Consider the following 15,844-nt stretch of genomic DNA (forward strand, 5'->3'; position numbering starts at 1 on the left):
CTTAAACAAACGTTCGTCCTCGTACGAGTCAAGAAATATACCTGAAACCTCGAATATGTGAGGATATCTTCTCCGCATCTCCCACTCGGTCTCCCAGGTAGCCTCCTCCATGGGCCGACCTCTCCACTGCACTTTCACTAAAGCTATATCCTTTGACCTCAACTTCCGAACCTGACGACCCAAAATAGCTGTTGGCGCCACATCATAGGTCAAATCTTCATCCAACTAAACCGTGATGAAGTCCAAAACATGAGACGAATCGCCAATATACTTTCAGAGCATAGAAACATGAAATACCGGATGCACACTCGATAGGCTGGGTGGCAAAGAAAGCTCATAAGCCACCTCCCCAATAGTCTAGCCTCGCCAGGCTCGAACCAACCAACTGGAGATCTACACCGCCTCCCATACAAAGCCTCATAAGGAGCCATCTGAATACTCGACTGGTAGCTATTGTTGTAGGCAAACTCTGCAAGAAGTAGAAACTTATCCCATGAAACTCTGAAATCAATAACACAAGCACGCAACATGTCCTCCAATATCTGAATAGTACGCTCGGACTGCCCGTCCGTTTGAGGATGAAATGTTGTGCTCAACTCCACCTGAGTACCCAACTCTCTCTGTACGGCTCTCCAAAACTGCAAAGTAAATTGAGTACCTCTATTTGAGATGATGGAAACCGGAACACCGTGCAACCGAACAATCTCCTGGATATAAATCCCTGCCAACCGCTCTGAAGATAGGTAGTACACACCGGAATAAAGTGTGCGGACTTGGTTAGCCTATCCACAATCACCCAAATAGCATCAAACTTCTTCAAAGTCCGTGGGAGTTCAACAACAAAGTCCATAGTAATCCTCTCCCACTTCCACTCGGGAATAACTATCTACTGAAGCAAGCCACCCGGTCTCTGATGCTCACATTTCACCTTCTGACAATTGAGACACCGAGCTACAAATCCCACAATATTTTTGTTCATTCTTCTCCACCAATAGTGCTGCCTCAAATCTTGGTACATCTTCACGGCACCTAGATGAATAGAATATCGTGACCTATGGGCCTTCCAGAATCAACTACCGAAGCCCATCCACATTGGGCACACAAATTTGGCCTTGCATCCTAAAAATCTCTCTTCACACTCGTTCGACCATACAAATGAAACACCCTTCTGAGTCAACTTGGTCAAGGGCGATGCAATAGATGAGAATCCCTGAACAAACCGGCGATAATAGCCTGTCAAACCAAGAAAGCTACGAATCTCTATGGCTGAGGACGGTCTAGGCCAACTCTGAACTGCCTCTATCTTCTTTGGATCTACCTGAATACCCTTACTAGACACCACGTGTCCCAAAAATGCCACTAATCTAAGCCAAAATTCACACTTGGAGAACTTTGCATAAAGCTTATCCTCCCTCAGTCTCTACAATACAACCCTCAAATGCTCCGCGTACTCCTCCTGACTGCTAGAGTACACCAGAATATCATCAATGAATACTATAACGAACGAATCCAGATAAGGGCAAAATACATTATTCACCAAATGCATGAACGCTGCTGGGGCATTGGTCAACCCAAAAGACATGACAAGAAACTCATAATGACTGTATCTGGTCCTGAAAGCAGTCTTAAGAATATCTGAATCCCTAATCTTCAACTGGTGATAGCCCGAACATAGATCAATCTTGGAGAACACTCTCGCTCCCTGAAAGCTGGTCAAATAAATCATCAATGCGAGGCAATGGATACTCGTTCTTAATTGTTACCTTGTTTATTTGCCTATAATCGATGCACATTCTCATTGTGCCATCCTTCTTCTTTACAAACAGAACCGGCGCACCCCAAGGTGACACGCTAGGCCGAATGAACCCCTTATCTAGGAGTTTTTGAAGTTGCTCCTTCAATTCTTTCAAATCTGCTGGTGCCATACGATACGGCGGAATAGAAATAGGCTGAGTGCTCGGCACCAGGTCAATACCAAAATCAATATCCCTGTTCGGTGGCATGCCCAGCAGGTCTACAGGAAACACATCAGGAAAATCCCTGACAACTGGAATAGAATCAATGCTAGGAGTATCAGCTCCCACATCCCTCACAAACGCTAAATATGAAAGGCAACCCTTCTCAACCATACGCTGGGCCTTCAAGAAAGATATCACTCTACTAGGAACATAATCAGTCACACCACGCCACTCGATCCACGTTACACCTGGCATAGCCAAAGTGACTGTCTTAGCATGACAGTGCAAAATAGCACAACACAGAGATAACCAATCCATGCCCAAAATGACATCAAAATCCACCATGCTCAATAGCAATAGATCCACTCGGGTCTCCAAACCCCCAATAGTCACCACACATAACCGTTACACATGGTCTACAATAATAGTATCGCCCATCGGGGTAGATACATGAATGGGTAAAGCAAGAAACTCTCGAGACGTACCCAAATGATAAGCAAAATACGAGGACACATAAGATTAGGTGGAACCAGGATCAAATAATAAAGAGGCATCTTTGTGGCAGACTGAAACAATACCTATAATGACAGCATCTGAAGCAATAGCATTTGTCCTGCCTGGAATACCATAAAAATGAGCCTGGCCACCGCCTAATCGACCTCCCCCTCTGGGGCGACCCCTGGATGCCTGACCCCCCACCCCTAGCTGGATGGGCGGGTGGTGAAGTAACTGGAGCAGAAGTCGAGGGCTGACCCCTCTGCTAAAGCTGACCATCACGAAGTCGAGGGCACTACCTTCTCATATGTCCAAACTCTCCGCACTTGTAACAACTACCCGGTGCTGGAGATGGGGACTGAAGGGAACCCCTGGCACCAGAATGACCAGTAGAAGGACCTGGCATGGAAGAACCCTGGACTGATGGGGCACGTGACGAGCTTTGAGCTGGTAGGGCACTGAGTGATGACTGAGATCCATGATGACCATGACCCAAAGATGCCCCGCGATACTCTGGACGGTCCGTCTGAGCGGGCCTGAAAGAATGACCTCTACCATGTTGGGACAGGCGCCTCGAAGGAGCACCACTGTAACTGCCAGACCCTCGAGGCCTCTTGGCCTCCCTCTCCTCTCGATCCTGATAGCGAACCGTCTCAATCTCGCATGCGATATCAACCACCTCCTCGAACGTAGCACCCAGTACTCTCTCTCTAGTCATAAGAATATGGAGATGGTAGTTTAGGCCATCAACAAATCTCCTAATCCTCTCACGGTCTGTCGGAACCATCTAAATAGCATGACGAGCCAACTCAGAAAACCTTGACTCATACTGTGACACAGTCATATCCCCTGTCTCAATCACTCAAACTATCTACGCAGCTCCTCTCAACGGGACTGCGGTACATACTTCTCCAAGAAGAGAGTGGAGAACTGCTTCCAAGTAAGGGGCGCTGCACCAACCGGCCTACGCCTCTCATACGCCTCCCACCAAGTGTAGGCGGCCCTAGAAAACTAAAAAAAAAAGTAAATGCCACACCCCTAGTCTCAAGAATACCTACTGTACGGAGCATCCGCTGACCCTTATCAAGAAAACCCTAGGCATCCTCGCCCTCAGCACCACTGAATGACGGAGGCTAGAGTCTACCAAACCTCTCAAGACGACGTTGTTCATCCTCTGGCATAACTAGTACAATGAAATCTTGGGCTGGTGCAACCGGCTGGGCTGGATGTTCCCCCAATGTCTATAGTCCCTGCACTACCTGCTCAGATGTGCGAGCAGCGGGGGTCTGATTGCCTCCTCCGGCCTGTGAAGTAGTTGTTACTGTTGTAGTGGTTGAAACTGCTTGAGCTAAGCTAGTGCAAACTATCAAGATCTGTGCCAAGGCCTCCTGTAGACCCGGGATCACAATGGGCACAGCTGGTGCCTGAACTGGTACTGGTGGAGCCTGATCCGGAGCTGGAGCAGCTGGTGGATCAACAGGTGCCACCCTCGCTGCTCTGCCTCTGCCACGATCACGATCGCGTCCACGGCCTCTGGTGGCCTCAGTGGGTGGCACTGGTGGTCGTCCACCTCGTCTGGTAGCTCGTGTCCTCACCATCTATGAGAGAATAGAATAACAGAAGTTTAGTTCTCGGATCAACAAGGTCGCACGACAAGAATTTCAAGAATATGAAATTTTTCCTAAAAAGGTTCTGTAGCCTCTCGAGGATAAATACAAACGTCTCCATACCGATCCGCGAGAATCTACTAAACCCGCTCATGACTCTTGAGACCTATGTAGCCTAGGCTCTGATACCAACTTGTCAAGACACAATTTCCGAACTCGATCATGATGGCGCCTCTCGTGAGGACAAGGCCAGCCCGACCAAAACAGAACACCTCTTTTAAACAGTTAAATATCATAAACAGTTCTAAAGCATGATATAATATCCATCATTTTCAGAATTAAAGATAAAAACAGTAAAAAAAATCATCCCGACACAGCACAAACCGGGGTGTCACAAGTCATGAGCAACTAAGAGAAATCCTGATACAGTCTACTAATCACTAAACCCGATACAATAGTTCTAAGAACATAATAATGATAATATAAGGCAGGCACGGGGGCTGCGGACGCCAATAGCTACCTCGTGATCTCCAAAACACTGCTTAGGCGGGAAGATCAGCATTCAGGAGCAAACTTTGCGATGCCTGAATCTGCACACATGGTGTAGGGAGTAATGTGAGTACTCCGACCTAGTGAGTAATAATTATAAATAATGGCTGAAAGCATGAAAACACGTAAAGGCACAAAGAAGTTCTATATCAAAGCAGTAAAAATCACGTAAAGCGGTAAATCAATGAAGAAGTCAAGTGAACTCTCTTTAAATCAGGTAAAACAGGTAATTTAGCAAGTAAATAACAAGTAGAAATCCGCCCCTCGGGCACAGTATCAAACTTTCAAGACAGTATCAGCTCCTCGGGCTCACTCTCATCACTTAGTGCTCATTCTCAGCTCTCAACCCATATATCTCTCATAATAACAGAATTCACAATAACTGCTGTGGCGTGCATCCCGATCCGTACATCGCTACGGCATGCAGCCCAATCCATATAGATAGTCGACTGCGCTCACTGGGGTGTGCAGACTCTGGAAGGGCTCCTACAACCCAAGCGTTATATTGCTGCGGCGTGCAGCCCGATCCATATAAGTATTGCTGCGGTGTGTAGCCCGATCCATAACATATATAATATCCTCACCATTGGGTACTCAACCCCTCTCAATCACTAACCTCACAGCCTCTCGGGCACAATAATAGAAGATAGGGATCTCAGCCCACAAATTCCTCTCATTTAGGAATAGTATGATAAAACCGGCTCAAATCGTTTAAAACAGATAGAAACATGACCGAGGATATGATTTTTAACAAGTATAGTGAGTAAAATTAGTAAAAATCCCCGAAGGGTTCAAATAGTTGGCACGAAACCTAAATATGGCAATTAGCCCAAATCATGATGATAACAATTAAGTTTCAGTCAAATATGCAGTAAAATCATCAGTCGGGACGGACCAAGTCTCAATCCCAGTAGTAAAAGATCCCACGCTCATCATCCATCGCGTGTATTACCTCAATATAGCACTACGATGTGCAATCCGGGCTTTCAAACCCTCAAGACATCATTTACAATCATTACTCACCTCGAACCGGCTACAACTCTAGCTCGCGATGCCTTTGCCCCTCGAATCGGCCTCCACGCGCATCGAATCTATCCAAAATCAGAAAAATATGTCACAATATGCTAAGGGAACAAAGCCCAAGCAAAAACAATCGAAAAATATCAAAAACCCCGAAATTAGCAAAACCCGAGCCCCGGGCCCACTTCTCGAAACTCAGAAATTTTTACATCAACGGGTTCCTTATCCTCCCACGAGTTCATACATATCAAAAGTTCTCAAATCTGACCTCAAATGGTCCTTCAAATCCCAATTTAAAAGTTCAAAATCCCAAGCCCTAGTTCTTCCATTTTTAGCTTAGGTTCCATGAATTTCTAGGTTAATTTCACAATAGAATCACGTTTTAGGTTCATAAATGTTACCTCCAATCACTTATCCTTGAATCCCTCTTCAATCTCCCTCAAAGAGCTCTCAAAATGCTCAACTATGGTGGAAAATGGCTAAAAATCGCGAATGAAATGTTTTATAAACTTACTGCCCAGGCCTGACCCTTCCTTCTTCGCGAACGTGGTCAAACTCTCGCATTCGCGATGCACAACTTATCTTGACCAGATTTTCCTTCTATGCGATCGCGACATAGGACTCGCGAATGCGATGCTTTGCCTATGCGACCCTTCACGAACGCGACAACACACCTGCGAATGCGAAGCTTAATTTCACTTCTAATCCCCTAACTCAAATCCTTCTATGCGAACGCGACAGTACCCCTCGCGAACACGTTGCACCAAGCCTCCCCTTCGCAAACGCATGGCCTGCCTCACGAACGTGAAGGCCAATTTCACACCACTCTCCGCTTACTCTTCGCGAATGCGAGGACCCTTATGCGAATGCAAAAAAATAAATTGTTGCAACTGCTGAGATCAATTTTCTGCAACTTTCGAAACTCAAAAGTGGTCTGATTGACCACCCGAAACTCACCCGAGGCCCCCGGGACCTCAACCAAAAGCACCAACACATCCTAAAACCTCATTAAAACTTGTTACATTCATCAAAACACCTCAAACAACACCAAATCCATCAATTCACATTGAATTCAAGCCTAAGTTTTCTAAAATCTTCCGAAATACGCTTTCGATCAAAAACCCAACCAAACTACGTCCGAATGACTTGAAATTTTGCACACACATCACAAATGACATAACGAAGCTACAGAAACTCTAAGAATTCCATTCCGACCCTCGGATCAAAATCTCACCTGCCACCCGGAAATCGCCAAAATACTAACTTCACCAATTCAAGCCTAATTCTATACCGGACCTCCAGAATCAATTCCAATCACACTCCTAAGTCATAAATTACCTCCCGAAGCTAACCGAACCATCGGAACTCGCATCCAAGCTCTCTAACACATAAGTCAACATTCAGTTGACTTTTTCAACTTAAACCTAAAGAGACTAAGTGTCTCATTTCTTACCAAATCCACTCCGAACGCAAACTAATCAACTCGATCACATAAAATGCGGATAACAAAGCATAAAGAAGCAGAAGTGGGGGGAAACGGAGCGATAACTCATGAGACGACTGGTCGGGTCGTCACACGTTCACCTATCCTATTTTATTTGGAGTTAATGAAATGAAAATCTGATCTTCTTCATGTTACATTTGTGTTTGATTACTTAAGATTAGCATGTTTACTTGTTAAAGGTGGTTTTAATTTCTGATTTCGTATGCAATATGAGAATCAAGTCTTTTTAGTGTTATTTGTTTGGCATTTAGTGTTATTTCAAGTTTGCTCATACTTATTCTACCTCATCTTGTTAATAATGGTTCATGCTCGTAAGTTGGCTTTAATTTCTGGTTTGTTATGCAATATTTGAGTGAAGTCTTTTCAGTGTTATTTTGAGTTTGGTCACAACTGTTTTACCTCACTTTGTTAATAAGGATTCATGTTCATAAGGTGCTTTAAAGGGTGGTACACCTGTGAGAATGATCACCAGTTGGTCAGATTCTTTTCGGAGGAAGCCCAGCTCAATAAGTTCTAAACACAGAAGTTCAAAAATGATAAATTCCATGGCTGTCACATGAATAGGAGTGTTAATTATAGAGATTAGCTCTGTAATTTTGAAAGTTTTAAATGATAAACAATTGCTGAGATTGATATAATTATTAATGTAATAAAATCCGATTTCTGAGAACTTGATTTTTTTGAAATAGTTTGTCATCAGAATCAATCAACTTTGTAATAGTGTGAATCATTTTAATTGCATGTCTAAAGTTGTATGCAGCAAGCTTTGGGTAGTTTTTTTTGTAATCCAAGATAATTCAAAGGGTCACGATGGCAATATTGGTCTGGTAAATGAGTAATAGATCCTGGGCTCTATCAAAGAAAGCCCATTCAAGACATGGATGCAATTAACCAATTCATTTCTGTTTGTAGTTGCAATCTCTACCTATAGCAATTTCGAACCATTTTTTATTCACTCATCATGTTAACTTTGTATGACTATTTTTAATCCACGCAATCATGAATTCCTTGCATGCCTGATGTAGTTTCTTTATTCATCAATTAAATTTGTACTAGCTTTACATTTAAATCGCCGATACCTATAGTTGTTTTCTAAAAGTTGTAAAAGTAATTCAGCTCATGTTACTCTATCTGCCTCCGGTAGTTAAAACTGTGTGCCCAACCCCATCAAATAACCCCACAATTTGATTGAGGCAGAAGCTTAAGTTATGAAGTTCCTTATAAGTTTTAAAATGCACAAAAGCTTAGCCATCTGTAAAGGCTTCAATAAAATCTCAAATTAGTTTTAAGAACAACCATGAACATTCGTAGTTTGCTTTAGGTGCATTATAATAAATCATCATAGCTATGGGTATGGTTCCCGTGATGTAGTTGTGATATGTAATTCCCAAATCTGGGTGCACATTTCATGTGACCCGACTCCAACTTCGAACCTTAATAAAATACACGTGTTGTAGAATGTGGGTACGATTCCCGTGACACAATTCGTAACATGTACAAAAACAAATAAGTGTATGACAATCGTAACTTGTTCCAGAAATAACTCCATAAATAATTAAAAGCGGTTGAAAAGCAAAAATGCACAATAGGTATAAAATATGTTATTAATCAGATAATTAGGCCAATTAATAATAGTTGAGTGACCGTGTTAAAACTACAAAACCCAGAAATGCCTAACACCTTCTCCCGGGTTAACAGAATTTCGTACCTGGATTCTGAGTTCGCAGACCATAATTAAGAGTCAACTTCCTTGATTCGGGATTTAAATCGGTGACTTAGGACACCATAAATTATCCCAAGTGGTGACTGATAATAGTCTAGATTTATGTAATTTGGTGATTGTTTCCGCCCCAACTTAATTATGTTTCAATGTTATAATATAGTTAAATGATGAAAAATGGGCTCTAATTGTGAATTTCACATGTCGCAGGAGTGGGAGCTTGTATGAGGACTTAAAGCTGTGAATGGAGCTACATTGAAGCAAGAAAAAAATCCCTAGGAGCTGAGTACGCGAGAAGACGAGAAAAAGAATAGTTAAAATGAAGGCCTGGACTAGCGCGACCGCGCTAGCCCAGATGGTCGAGGCAGAATGGTAGGGCATTAGCGTGTCGCGCTAGCCCAGTTCCGAAATATTAATTTTCAGGGGTAAACTTGGAAGTCTGGGGGAAAATTCACTTAACCTATAGAAGGTCAAGCTCGCCCAAGGAGGAATTATGCAACTTTTCATAGTTTAGTACAAGAGAAGGAGAGGCAAGAGGCAAGGAGGAGAATTCAACATCAAGTTTTTCCTTTCTTCCTTTTGTTTTATGATTTGTAATGAATCTGATTATTGTTGTGATGAACACTAGTATGAGTAGCTAAATATTTAGTCTAAGGTTTGATGGAACCTATTCAAGGATGAATTTCTTGATTATGTTAATATAGTTTGCCATTTTAATCTTTATTTGTTCAGTTACGTGCTTGTTATAGTTAATTGATAGGATCCTCAATTAGCTGTGCCTATTCAGTGTGCATAACTCGGGAGAGAGTGCATATTTAGGTAATTGTTGAACAACACCACTCCCAAAATATATGAGGGATCAATAATTGCGGGTTTAAAGGCGGGATTAGGGATAACGAAGCCTTGGGTGCATTCTAAAGTGAGTGGTAATAAACAAAGCCAACTAGCGTAACTCAGGAGAGTGCGTCTAGTAGATTATCGTGATTACTCGGGAGAGATTTACGGTAGTAAGAGTGCTCGTGAATGATAGAGGTGATTTGGTGATTCTATGTGAAGCATAACCGGAAGGGAATCCATCAATAGGGGAAATCATAGCCTTAGAACCTTCTCTTAATAGTTTACAACTCAATTATAGTTATTTTTCAGTTTCTTATTTACATTCATTCGTAGTTAGTAGAAATACCCTCAATTGTTATTTACAACGTTTGAGAATGTTGATTCCGTGGAATTTAGTAAGTCTAACGAGAAGTAATTGATAGGTTAATTTCTCGTGGGTTCGACTCTGGGCTAAATATTCAGATTATACTTGCAACATCTGCGTGTCCTTTTTATAATGCATAGTTGGGCGTGATCAAATTTTGGCTCCATTGCCGGGAAATTTAATGGTGTTATCAATTACAATTGAAAGAAGTACAAAAATTTCTTAGTGTAGTCAATTTTCTATATACCCAATCTTTACATTGAAATTTTAATGTTTGTTGACTTGGTTGCACAGGTGCATGCCTAGAAATTCATTGAGAACTGGTGAAGTATTTGAAGCATTATCAGATCCCGAGAAAGTTTTCAAGGCCTTGAACCGGGCCAACCGGAAAAATAAACAACTGAACACTTCGAGACAAAAATGGGAGATCACGAAAAGAACCCAGTTGTACCAATAGCGCCAGTGGCACCTCTTGTGCCAGAGGCAGCTCTCTATGACTGGGCACAACCCACAGCTGAAAATCTGGCCACCTCGATTTTAGTCCCGCAGATACAGGCTGAATCATTCCAAATCACGAATAACATGCTGCACTTGTTACAAAATAAGGGACTATTTTTGGGGTCACAAGTCGAAGATCCTCAACAACACTTGAAGAATTTTTTGTCAATCTGCAAAACCTAAAGGCAGCCCAACGTAACTCCGAAAGCAATCAAGCTATTATTGTTTCCATTCTCAGTGACAGGAGTTGCCCAGACCTGGCTAAACTCACTCCCCATAAATTTTATAACAACTTGGGAGGAGTTAGTCAAGCAATTCGTGAACAAGTTCCACCCACCCAACAAAACCTCTCAACAAATTGATGAAATTTTGAGTTTTAAATAGAGACTAATGGAGACACTGCATGAAACATGGGAATGATTCAAAGGGATGCTGGTTATATGTCCGCACCACGGTATTCTAGATCTGATGTTGGGATAGCGGTTTTACATGGGATTGTCAGATAGCGTGAAGAACATTGTTGATGCTTCAGCTGGTAGAGCATTTTTGAGCAAAACATGGAGAGAAGGCCAGGGTCTGCTTGACAAGATGGCAAAAAATTCAGAATGGATAACCAGGAATGCACCTATCACTCCAGTGGTGCACTTAGTGCCCTTAAATCCATCCAACTCTATGGCTGAAAATATGGCCACCTTACTGACACAGATGAGCATACTCACCAAAAAGGTTGAAGAGTCAGGGCATAAGCAGCAGATACACATTGTAGATACTACCAATGGGGGCTTGTGCACATCGTGCATCAGTCAGCCAATTGGTAATCAGTGGAATGCAGAATATGATCAGCATCACTACCCTGAAGACATGAACTATGTGTCGAATTATGGAGGCCAGAGACTGGGGGGTCAGAATTGGGGCCAGCAGAATCAGCAGTACAGGCCAGCCCAGCCACAGTTCAACAATGGGAACATGGGAGGTATGATACCCCCTAACAATATGGCACATTACCCAAGGCCACAGGGATATAATAATCAAAATTAGTAGCAGGGGTATCACCCTCCTCGGCAGCAGCATGGTGGAAGGCAGGAAGATGGGTTTGCTAGACTTGAAGCAATGATGCAGTAGGTTATTAGGTCTAATGCAAAGATTAGTGAGAGAGTAGATGCACATGATTCAGCGATCAAGAATATTGAAATGCAGATGGGCCAAATTTCAATGTCTCTGAACAATCGTCCTCATAGGACACTACCTGCAGACACCCAGATAAATCCAAAAGATCAAGGTTCGAAGCAGTTGATGGCGGTGAGTCTACGCAATGGCAGAGATTTGGATGCAGAGTAAGAGAGGGCTCGAGAAACTAGACAGGCTAAGACACTCATACCAGTGCCCATTGAGTTGGATGAGTCAACAAAACTGACAGAGGTGACAGTCCACCCTGCCCAGGAACAAAATAACATTCAGATTGAGACCGAGAAAGATGCTGAGACAACCTAGGAACCAGTAGTTGAGGTGGCAGCTGATAAAGATCAATCCCAAATGATTGGGAAGAAGAGACCGTCTGCACCCTTCCCTTAGAGGCTGGCTAAGTACCAAAAGGAGGAGCAATACAAGAAGTTCTTGGAGATACTGAAACAAATCCAGGTAAATGTTCCATTGATTGATGCTTTGAAAGAGATGCTTAGGCATGCAAAAATGATGAAGGACTTGATGTCCCAAAAATTTGATTACCAAGACTTGGCCACAGTTACTCTTACTCAGATCTGTAGTGCAATGGTGACTAGACCAATTGCAGAAAAGCTGTCTGACACAGGGAGCTTTACAATTCCATGCACTATTGGTAATTTTGCTTTTGCTAAGGCACTATGTGATCTAGGGTCCAGCATAAATCTTATGCCCCTAGCAATTTATAAGAGGTTGGGTATTGGAAGATCTAGACCCACCTCTATGTAGTTGCAGCTAGCTGACAGGACTGTAAACCAACCCTCAGGTATCCTGGATGATGTGTTGATTCAAGTAGGGAAATTTGTATTCCCTGCAGATTTTGTGATCTTAGACTGCAAAGTAGATGAAGAGATTCCCATAATTTTGGGAAGGCCGTTCTTGGACACTGGGAGAGCTCTCATTGATTGTGAGACTGGGGAGCTCAAGATGAGATTGAATGATGAAGAGATAACATTCAATGTGCAGAAATCTATGAGGCGACCAAGTGAATTTGCCAATTGCTCTCTTATTGATGTCATGGATGTAATCGTAGAGACTGATGATGAGATGCTAACTATTGAGGACCATCTTGTTGCATGTCTGATGAATTTAGATGAGGTAAATGGAGAAGAACTGGCAGAATGGGTGATGGCATTAGAGGGTAGAGGGTTCTGGGATAGAACTCTGGAATTTGAGTCCTTGCACTTGGAAAATAGAGAAACTCCTCCAGCCAAGCCATCCATCGAAGAACCACCAAAGTTGGAGTTGAAGCCACTGCCCACCCATCTCAGGTATGAGTTCCTTGGACCTGACTCCACATTACCTGTTATTATCTCATCTAGTTTGTTAGATGGGCACAACAACTCTTGCAGGTACTCAAGGAATGTAAGACTGCCAATGGGTGGACCATGGCAAACATAAAGGGGATCAGCCCAGCCTACTATATGCATAAAATTCTCCTGGAAGAGGGACACAAACCTTTCAGGGAAAACCAAAGAAGGTTGAACCCCAACATGAAGGAAGTAGTGAAGAAAGAGGTGATAAAGTGGTTAGATGCGAGAATCATTTTCCCAATATCTGACAGCAGTTAGGTTAGCCCGGTTCAATGTGTACCTAAAAAGTGTGTCATAACGGTAGTTAAAAATAATAACAATGAACTTATCTCTACGAGAACCATCACGGGCTGGAGAATTTGCATGGATTACAGAAAGTTAAATCTAGCCACCCAGAAAGACCACTTCCCACTTCCCTTCATTGATCAGATGTTAGACAGATTGGCAGGGAGGTCATATTTCTATTTTATGGATGGGTACTCAGGGTACAATCAGATCTCCATTGCACCAGAGGACAGGGAGAAGACTTCGTTCACGTGCCCGTATGGCATTTATGCCTTTAGGAGGATGCCCTTTAGGCTATGCAATGCACCTGCCACATTCCAAAGGTGCATGATGGCCATATTCACTAACATGGTAGAGGACATAATGGAGGTGTTCATGGATGACTTCTCCGTGGTGGGGAAATCATTTGATGAGTGACTGATAAATCTGACTCGTGTGCTGAAAAGGTGTATTGAGACTAACCTGGTTCTTAATTGGTAGAAGTGTCATTTCATGGTACAAGAGGGCATAGTCTTGGGGCACCGAGTGTCAAGCAAAGGAATTGAGGTGGATGTGATAGCAAAGCTTCCCCCTCCAACTTCAGTCAAGGCAATCAGGAGCTTCCTCGGGCATGCCGATTTCTACCGGATATTCATAAGAGACTTCTCAAAAATTGCCAACCCTCTCTGTAAGTTGTTAGAAAAAGATCACCCTTTCTCGTTTTCTGATGATTGCAGGGTAGCATTCGAGGAGCTGAAAAAGAGGCTGGTGACAGCACCTATCATTGTTGCCCCCGACTGGGAGCAACCATTCGAACTCATGTGTGATGCCAGTGACTACGCAGTGGGGCAGTGTTGGGACAGCGGAAAGACAAGCTGATGCATCCAATCTACTATGGTAGTAGAATGCTGAGTGGAGCCCAGCTGAACTACACTGTGACTGAGAAGGAGATGTTGGTTGTGGTGTTTGCTTTCGACTAGTTCAGATCATACCTGATTGGCTCTAAGGTAATTGTATACACTGATCATGCAGCTCTCAAGTACTTGATTGAGAAGAAGGAGTCTAAGCCGCGCCTGATTCGTTGGGTGCTGCTATTGCAAGAATTCGACCTCAAAATTCGTGACTGTAAGGGCACAAAAAATCAAGTCGCTGACCATCTATCACGACTTGAAGGAGCTGAAAACTCAGTCGAGGTTGAAGATATTCTGGAAACCTTTCTAGACGAGCAGTTGCTCGCTACTAGTCTTGAGGAAGTTCCATGGTATGCAGATTATGCAAATTACCTGGCTAGTGGTATAATTCCCTATGACCTTTCATCTGTACAAAAGAAAAAGTTTTATCGTGACTGCTGCATGTATTATTGGGATGAGCCTTATCTGTTTAGAATATGTGTTGACAATATGATCCAGAGGTGTATCCTAGAGATAGAACAATCTTCTGTTTTGCAGGCTTGTCACGCATCGGCATATGGAGGATATTTTAGAGTTAGGACAGCTGCGAAAGTGATAGAGGCCGGATTCCTTTGGCAAACAGTGTTTAAAGATGCACACCAATGGGTGAAGGGCTGCAATGAATGTCAACGGACCGGGAACATTTCCCGTCGCCATGAGATGCCCATGAACCCGATTCAAGAGGTGGAACTATTTGATGTCTGGGGGATTGACTTCATGGGTCCCTTCGTCAGCTCCTTTGGCAATAAGTACATACTTGTTGTTGTGGATTACGTGTCCAAATGGGTAGAAGCTGCAGCGTTGCCCACTAATGATGCAAGAGTGGTGGTGGAATTTTTGAAGAAGAACATATTCACCTGCTTTGGGACACCAAGAGCGATTATCAGATCGTGAAGTTGCTCACAAAGTATGATGTACGTCACAAGGTGGCTACCCCATATCATCCCCAGACTAGTGGGCAGGTTGAAATGTCCAATAGAGAGATCAAGAGTGTGCTAACCAAGATCTTGAACGACACAAGAACTGATTGGGCGAAAAAACTAGATGACGCACTTTGGGCGTATATAACCGCTTTTAAAACACCAATTGGTATGTCGCCATATAAGTTGGTGTTTGGGAAGGCCTGCCACGTGCCAGTGGAACTTGAACATAAAGCTTGGTGGGCACTGAAACAGCTGAACCTTGACATTGAAGCTGCGGGCACAACGAGGATCACTGAATTGCATGAGCTCGACGAGTTCCGACATCTTGCTTTTGAGAGCATAAGGTTGTACAAGGAAAGAATGAAGCGGTTGCACGACCAGAACATTGTTGAGCGATATTTAAAACTCGGGGACATGGTACTGCTCTATAATTCAAGATTATGGCTATTCTCGGGTAAGCTTAAGTCACGATGGTCTGGGCCATTTCGAGTGGTTGAAGTATTCCCTTCAGGAGCTGTAGAGATCACCTCAAAGAAAGACTCTCACACATTTAGAGTCAATGGGCAGAGATTGAAGTGATACATAGGCATGAAAGAACCAAAGGAAGTGTCAGAGGTCCACCTA

This window comes from Nicotiana tabacum, chromosome 20 (genome assembly GCF_000715075.1).
Source record: "Nicotiana tabacum cultivar K326 chromosome 20, ASM71507v2, whole genome shotgun sequence".
In the NCBI taxonomy this organism is placed as follows: Eukaryota; Viridiplantae; Streptophyta; class Magnoliopsida; order Solanales; family Solanaceae; genus Nicotiana; species Nicotiana tabacum.